This window comes from Salvelinus namaycush, chromosome 27 (genome assembly GCF_016432855.1).
Source record: "Salvelinus namaycush isolate Seneca chromosome 27, SaNama_1.0, whole genome shotgun sequence".
In the NCBI taxonomy this organism is placed as follows: domain Eukaryota; kingdom Metazoa; phylum Chordata; class Actinopteri; order Salmoniformes; family Salmonidae; genus Salvelinus; species Salvelinus namaycush.
This window is the reverse complement of record NC_052333.1, coordinates 4,641,974-4,650,349: the sequence shown is the minus strand read 5'-3', so window position 1 is coordinate 4,650,349 and position 8,376 is coordinate 4,641,974.

The window sequence follows — 8,376 nt, the reverse complement described above, 5'->3', positions numbered from 1 at the left end:
AGGGTTGGCATGCGTGTGTGTGTGTGTGTGTGTGTGTGTGTGTGTGTGTGTGTGTGTGTGTGTGTGTGTGTGTGTGTGTGTGTGTGTGTGTGTGTGTGTGTGTGTGTGTGTGTGTGTGTGTGTGTGTGTGTGTGTGTATGGGGGAATGGTTGGCAGGTGTGAGCAGGTTGTACTGTACAGTATCAGAACAACTAAGAACAGAAAGGATGAGTCACACACACACACACACATGTACCCACACACGCAAACACATGCATACGCACACACACACACACACACACACACACACACACACACACACACACACACATACGATTGACACGCAGGCCTTCCATTACATAAGCTTGAAGCGTGGGAGGTGGAATGCGAGCCATATTTAATTCATCAATGTGAGATCTAGCAGCAGTCTCACCATGAGAAAGACAGCCCCCCCCTTAACACACACACACCACCCACAACACACACACAGATCACCATGAGAAAGACAGCCTCCCCCCTTAACACACACAACACACACACAGATCACCATGAGAAAGACAGCCCCCCCCCTTTAACACACACACCACCCACATCACACACAGATCACCATGAGAAAGACATCCCCCCCCCCCCTTTAACACACACACCACCCACAACACACACACACAGATCACCATGAGAAAGACAGCCCCCCCTTTTAACACACACACCACCCACAACACACACACACAGATCACCATGAGAAAGACAGCCCCCCCCCCCCCCCTTTAACACACACACCACCCACAACACACACACAGATCACCATGAGAAAGACAGCCCCCCCCAGCCCCCCTTTAACACACACACCACACACAACACACACACAGATCACCATGAGAAAGACAGCCCCCCCCTTTAACACACACACCACCCACAACACACACACAGATCACCATGAGAAAGACAGCCCCCCCCCTTTAACACACACACCACCCACAACACACACACAGATCACCATGAGAAAGACATCCCCCCCCCTTTAACACACACACCACCCACAACACACACACAGATCACCATGAGAAAGACAGCCCCACCCCTTTAACACACACAGATCTTCCATTGGATATTTCTATGTCAGTTCAGTAAGAGTTCTCCATTTCAGTCAAAAGACTGAAGATAAAAACATGTTGAGGCTCCTGAATACCATGGTTTGATGTGCTATGAGATTTGGTCCTTGTCCCCCCCCCCCCCCCCCCCCCCCCCCAAAAAAAAAGTGTATTTCATTAAAATGGCTTTGTGTTCAGGAACAAAACAGTTGCATTCACTTGTGACAATAAAATAGAGGTCGTGGTGGATGTTTTATAATGACATAGAAGGACAGAGGGAGAATCTCCATATCTTCTTCCAGTAACCCGTAGAGGGTACTGTTCCTCTACGAGAGGTGCCGGCAGATTGACACTAATGTTGACCAGCTTCTAAAAGAACAGGGAAACACTGCTTATTATTGCCTGTGGTGGTTTTTATTTCTTGTTATCTCTTGACACCCAAATGAAAATGTTAGGCCCTGGTTCAACAGTCCATTAACACAAGTCATTGTTTGTGTATCTGTGTATCTGGCTATTGTGTATCTGGCTATCATAGTAAATAGAAAACACACGATCCAAATCAAGTTGTGGTGACGACATGAGAACAACAGGAACATCATGGTGCGTTGAGGAGTGATGGAGCCCTCACATGACGTATTAAACAGATAAAAACATCTGTCCAAAGCAGCAGATAAAGACATGTACTCCCAAGTGTAAGGGATTTAAGCCCATTGAGGCCTGTTGCACCCCAGGAGTCAACAAAAGACGTGTGGCTGGTAGAGGGATAACTAGTTTACATAATATTTCTAGACATGTGTGGCTGGTAGAGGGATAACTAGTTTACATAATATTTCTAGACATGCGTGGCTGGTAGGATAACTAGTTTACATAATATTTCTAGACATGTGTGGCTGGTAGAGGGATAACTAGTTTACATAATATTTCTAGACATGTGTGGCTGGTAGGATAACTAGTTTACATAATATTTCTAGACATGTGTGGCTGGTAGAGGGATAACTAGTTTACATAATATTTCTAGACATGTGTGGCTGGTAGAGGGATAACTAGTTTACATAATATTTCCACAATGATAGAACACATGTAGTATGTGTGTTTATTAATGAAAAGCCTCTAAACAAGTTGCCACTATCCCAATATTTCATGTTTTTACCAAAAAATGCATATCCAGCTATTCATATCATGTGGGAGAAGGATGAGTTTCATTACAATTTGTAGAAATTGCAATAAAGGATGAGGAAATTCAATGGGTTAATAGAAAATAGTTAATACATAAATAGTTAATACATAAATAGTCTATGTGAATGGATAATATTGAAAAAGTGCCCTTCGACCTGAGCACATTCTCACACCTAATGGTTTCACTTTCAGGTGGACTTTCCATATGAGACAATGCATTGGTTTCACTTCCTTATCACAATCAGGTGACAGTCACCTGATGGTAAAGGACTAGGAACTGAATGGAGGAAGACATTTCCCCCCCCCTCCACCTCTGACACTAACTTTCCTGACCTCTCTTTTCCTTTCTTGATGACTAACTAGTGTTGATTACCCCAGGGCTACAAATGTGGTGTCCTTCACCTATAGAAATGAAAGAAATAAAGAACCTGATTTGATATGATTAGTTGTTTATATTGGAATTATTCATGATGACAAACCCAAGCACTTGAAACCTGCTTCGAGAACTTGAGGCAAACCTCGTAAAGCGGTACGACGCAAGCGCAGTGAGTGGCACAACAAAGGGCATCACCCTCCCACTCTTTCCGGCTCAGGTAGCCAATCACGGAGCCCTGGTGGGTGCTATTACAAGAGAAGAGAAGAGAAGAGAAGAGAAGAGAGAGAGGGGAGCGAGAGGAGAGAGAGAGGAGTGATAGAGAGAGAGAGAGGAGAGCGAGAGAGAGGAGTGATATTGAGAGAAGAGAGAGGGAGAGAGAGAGAGGAGAGAGAGAGAGGAGTGATAAAGAGGAGAGCGAAAGAGAGGAGTGATATTGAGAGAAGAGAGAGAGGGAGAGAGAGAGAGAGAGAGGAGAGAGAGAGAAGAGATAGAGAGGAGTGATAGAGAGGAGAGATAGAGAGAGGAGAGAGAGAGAAGAGATAGAGAGAGAGAGGAGTGATAGAGAGAGAGGAGAGATAGAGAGAGAAGAGATAGAGAGAGAGAGAGAGAGGAGAGAGAAGAGATAGAGAGAGGAGAGAGAGAGAGAGAGAGAGAGAGAAGAGATAGAGAGAGAGAGAGGAGTGATAGAGAGGAGAGATAGAGAGAGGAGAGAGAGAGAGGAGTGATAGAGAGAGGTGAGAGAGAGAGAGAGAGAGAGAGAGAGAGAGAGAGAGGAGTGATAGAGAGAGGAGAGAGAGAGAGAGAAGAGATAGAGAGAGGAGAGAGAGAGAGAGAGAGAGAGAGAGAGAGAGAGAGAGAGAGAGGAGAGAGAAGAGATAGAGAGAGAGAGAAGAGATAGAGAGAGGAGAGAGAGAGAGGAGAGAGAAGAGATAGAGAGAGAGATAGAGAGAGAGAGAAGAGATAGAGAGAGGAGAGAGAGAGAGAGAGAGAGAGAGAGAGAGAGAGAGAGAGAGAGAGAGAGAGAGAGAGGAGAGAGAAGAGATAGAGAGAGAGAGAAGAGATAGAGAGAGGAGAGAGAGAGGGCTCAATCAGTGATCAATAGAGTTGAGTGAGTGGCATCTAGTGGAGCGGAGGCGTCAGAATGAAACACATTGACACCCATGTCTTTTCCTCTCTGCAGGCAGACCAGGTACAGTAGACCAAGTCCCAAATGGCATCCTATTCCTTATACAGTGTACACTTTTGACCAGAGCCCTATGAGATTCCCTATGGGCCACAATCAAAAGTAGTGTACTAATATAGGGAATATTTGGTACCATTTGGGACGCAGACAAGGCATGTGCTGCTCCCCAGGAGCCCAGGAGCCCAGCAACAGAAGACCAGTTAGTGAAGCCACAGGCTGCATGAGGATGATAATTAAGTGCTGTAAATCAGCTGATGTATGATCCACCAGGGGACCTGCATCCGGCAAGGGCGGGTGGTTAAAACTCTGCGTAAGGCTTTTCCTTCCAGTGATGGGTCAAAAACAGGAGTGGCTGTATATAGCCAGAGTTTTTGATGACATGGATTTTCCTTGTGTTTTTTTCCAGAGATGTTTTTCCACCACAACACCCAGCTAGCACATTTGGTTCCTTGGAAGTTGTAGGAACGTACGTTTTTGGTTTCCCATTGGTTCTGGGAATGAAGCCATAAGTTTCCTGACTGGTAATCAACTGAACATTTCGCCTGTTCATGGAACGTTCATTTTTAGGTTGCAGGGAGATTCTGAGAACATTTGACTATAGTTCCCTGAAACTTTTCCTGGGAGATTTTATTAACGTTCTGAACCCGGAAATTATAGGTAATTTTAAAAAATGATAATTTATAACTTCCTTAAAAATTCCACTGAAGTTTTCAATAAGACTGTTCATAACACTGCTAGCTTAGTTTGGGTTAGCTATTTTAAACTCTAAGCACAGATAGAACACATGCAAATTCATTTCCTTAGGCATTAATCATACAAACACTTTCCTAAATAAACATATTTTCCTGAGTCTAAATTAAAAGCGATGGAAAAACAAGAGGCTTTTGCTTTCTTCAGCTCTCCTCCTCAGACTGCTGTATTAACTTGTCTCATGGTGTCTATCTGGGTAGGCCTTCTAGCCTTCTTCAACTACAACATTCCTCAGGGACTTGCCTTAACAACAACCGAAGCAGCTTTTCCCCCAAAGTAATGTTGCTGGAAATGATGTGTCCCGAAACACACCAAGCATCCAGGATTCCAGTATCCCCTCTCTTCCCCCCTGGGTGAGGTTCCTTCTTTCCCCACTGGGTGAGGTTCCCTCTCTCACCTCTCTTCCCCCCTGGGTGAGGTTCCCTCTCTTCCCCCCTGGGCGAGGTTCCCTCTCTCACCTCTCTTCCCCCCTCGGTGAGGTTCCCTCTCTCACCTCTCTTCCCCCCTGGGTGAGGTTCCCTCTCTCACCTCTCTTCCCCCCCTGGGTGAGGTTCCTTCTTTCCCCTCTCTTCCCCCCTGGGTGAGGTTCCCTCTCTCACCTCTCTTCCCCCCTGGGTGAGGTTCCCTCTTTCACCTCTCTTCCCCCCTGGGTGAGGTTCCCTCTCTCCCCTCTCTTCCCCCCTGGGTGAGGTTCCTTCTTTCCCCTCTCTTCCCCCCTGGGTGAGGTTCCCTCTCTCCCCTCTCTTCCCCCCTGGGTGAGGTTCCTTCTTTCCCCCCTGGGTGAGGTTCCCTCTCTCCTCTCTCTTCCCCCCTGGGTGAGGTTCCCCCTGTGAAATGTTGCTGAATTGTTGTCACAACATTGCCATAACATCAGCTGGCTGGTCTTCAGTTGGACCACTGCAGGGAAATGACTGTAGTATTCCACTGGCACTATGACCGGGGCACCAAAACATTGTCCAAAAGAGGTAGGGTACTTCCCTGAGCCCTTTATTAGGCTACATAAGGATTCCAAGCACTTTATTAGGCTACATAAGGATTATGAGCAGTTTATTGGGCTACCTAAGGATTCTGAACACTTTATGAGGCTACACAAGGATTCTGAGCACTTTATGAGGCTACATAAGGATTCTGAGCACTTTATTAGGCTACACAAAGATTCTGAGTACTTTATTAGGCTACATAAGGATTCCAAACACTTTATGAGGGAACACAAGGATTCCAAGCACTTTATTAGGCTACATAAGGATTCCAAGCACTTTATGAGGCTACATAAGGATGTTGACCACTTTATTATGCGACATAAAGATTCCAAGCACTTTATTAGGCTACATAAGGATTCTGGGCACTTTATTAGGCTACATAAGGATTCTGAGCACTTTATTAGGCTACATAAGGATTCCAAACACTTTATGAGGCTACACAAGGATTCCGAGCACTTTATGAGGCTACATAAGGATTCCGATAACTTTATTAGGCTACATAAGGATTCTGAGCACTTTTTAGGCTAAATAAGGATTCCAAACACTTTATGAGGCTACACAAGGATTCTGAGCACTTTATTAAGCTACATAAGGATTCCGAGCACTTTATTAGGCTACATAAGGATTCTGAGCACTTTAATAGGCTACCTAAGGATTCTGAACACTTTATGAGGCTACACAAGGATTCTGAGCACTTTATGAGGCTACATAAGGATTCTGAGCACTTTATTAGGCTACACAAAGATTCTGAGTACTTTATTAGGCTACATAAGGATTCCAAACACTTTATGAGGGAACACAAGGATTCCAAGCACTTTATTAGGCTACATAAGGATTCCAAGCACTTTATGAGGCTACATAAGGATGTTGACCACTTTATTATGCGACATAAAGATTCCAAGCACTTTATTAGGCTACATAAGGATTCTGGGCACTTTATTAGGCTACATAAGGATTCTGAGCACTTTATTAGGCTACATAAGGATTCCAAACACTTTATGAGGCTACACAAGGATTCCGAGCACTTTATGAGGCTACATAAGGATTCCGATAACTTTATTAGGCTACATAAGGATTCTGAGCACTTTTTAGGCTAAATAAGGATTCCAAACACTTTATGAGGCTACACAAGGATTCTGAGCACTTTATTAAGCTACATAAGGATTCCGAGCACTTTATTAGGCTACATAAGGATTCTGAGCACTTTAATAGGCTACATAAGGATTACAAACACTTTATGAGGCTACACAAGGATTCTGAGCACTTTATGAGGCTACATAAGGATGTTGAGCACTTTATTAGGCGACATAAAGATTTCAAGCACTTTATTAGGCTACATAAGGATTCTGAGCACTTTATTAGGCTACATAAGGATTCCAAACACTTTATTAGGCTACATAAGGATTCTGAGCACTTTATTAGGCTACATAAGGATTCCAAGCACTTTATTAGGCTACATAAGGATTCCGAGCACTTTATTAGGCTACATAAGGATTCCGAGCATGTTTTGAGGTCAGAAACAAAGTAGGCAGGTCCTCTCAGACGTGTCATCGTGTATTCATTGCATTGGCAGTGGAACCTACAGCTTTATGATAGATCACATGACCACACTGTACTTCATCTAGCTGTTCCGCCAGCCGTTAAGTCTTAAACCCCCCCCCCCCCCCCGCCCCATTCTGTTGATAAGAATCTCTGTATCTGTGTGGCTCAGTGCCTGTGGATGGAGTAGTTATTTTGATTTGTGCTTGTCGGCACACCCCTTAAAGACCAATCATTGGCTTCTTCTGAACAAAAAGCTCTTGCAATAGCAAAACCATAGACACACACAAGGCACGCACACACACACACACACACACACACACACACACACATGCACGCGCACACACACACCAACGTGATTTGGAACACATAGCATCCAGTATGGCGAATCCAGAACACATCGTAACAGTTCTCTCTGTGTGGCTGAAACTGACAGCCCTGCTCAAACACAAGCCATTGGGCCAGATAAGAAGATGTCTAATACAGACTACAGGATTTCCATCCTCCACAAGTTGCTTTTATGGATGTTCGGAGAGCAGCAGTGTTGAAACTCGAATCTATCAAGGACACTGGAGAGAGCACCGCAATCAATAAGTGAGTAGTGAATAGTTGACTGCTCTCTTTGAGAAGCACAGATTGGCAAACATTTCAAGAGAATAAAAGGCACACAATTTCTTATTTCATTGAATGCTAGACAGGCAGAGCAGGAGAAAGAAAGTGCAGCCATGGCGATTGAAAACAGGGAGGCGTCTACTTATATTAAGAGAAAGCCAGATGGTAAGGACTAAAGTCACAAGGTAGGCTATATAAATGGCGAACAGCTGAGAGAGAGAGCACTCAGTGATGATCCCTGGAATACAAAGAGACAGCTTATTCTGTGGGGAAGCCGGGTGCTGTTATTGTACGGCTCAGGAGGACCCGAGTGCCTGTGACCTCGAGTCCATCTTCTAGTGGGTATTACACACACACACAGAGTAATGAGAATGGACTCACATTGTTACCAGTGATATCAAGTGTTTGTATGTGACTTGAACAAGAAGACGCCTCACATTCCCCTCAAAGGTTAGGCTACCCAGAGTTTTTTTTTTTATGCTACAATGTTCCACATTTGGTATTTTTGACGTAAAATAACATGTCAAGAGGACCAATGCTGCTGCAGGTTCATATGATAAAATCACATTAAAAAATGATTTGAAAATACTGTAATATTGTTCCCACACAGACGAAAGATGAACTTCCCTCATGATGGATTTATTTTATTTAATAGATGATTCCTTTATCATCACAGGTTGGCAGATAAAT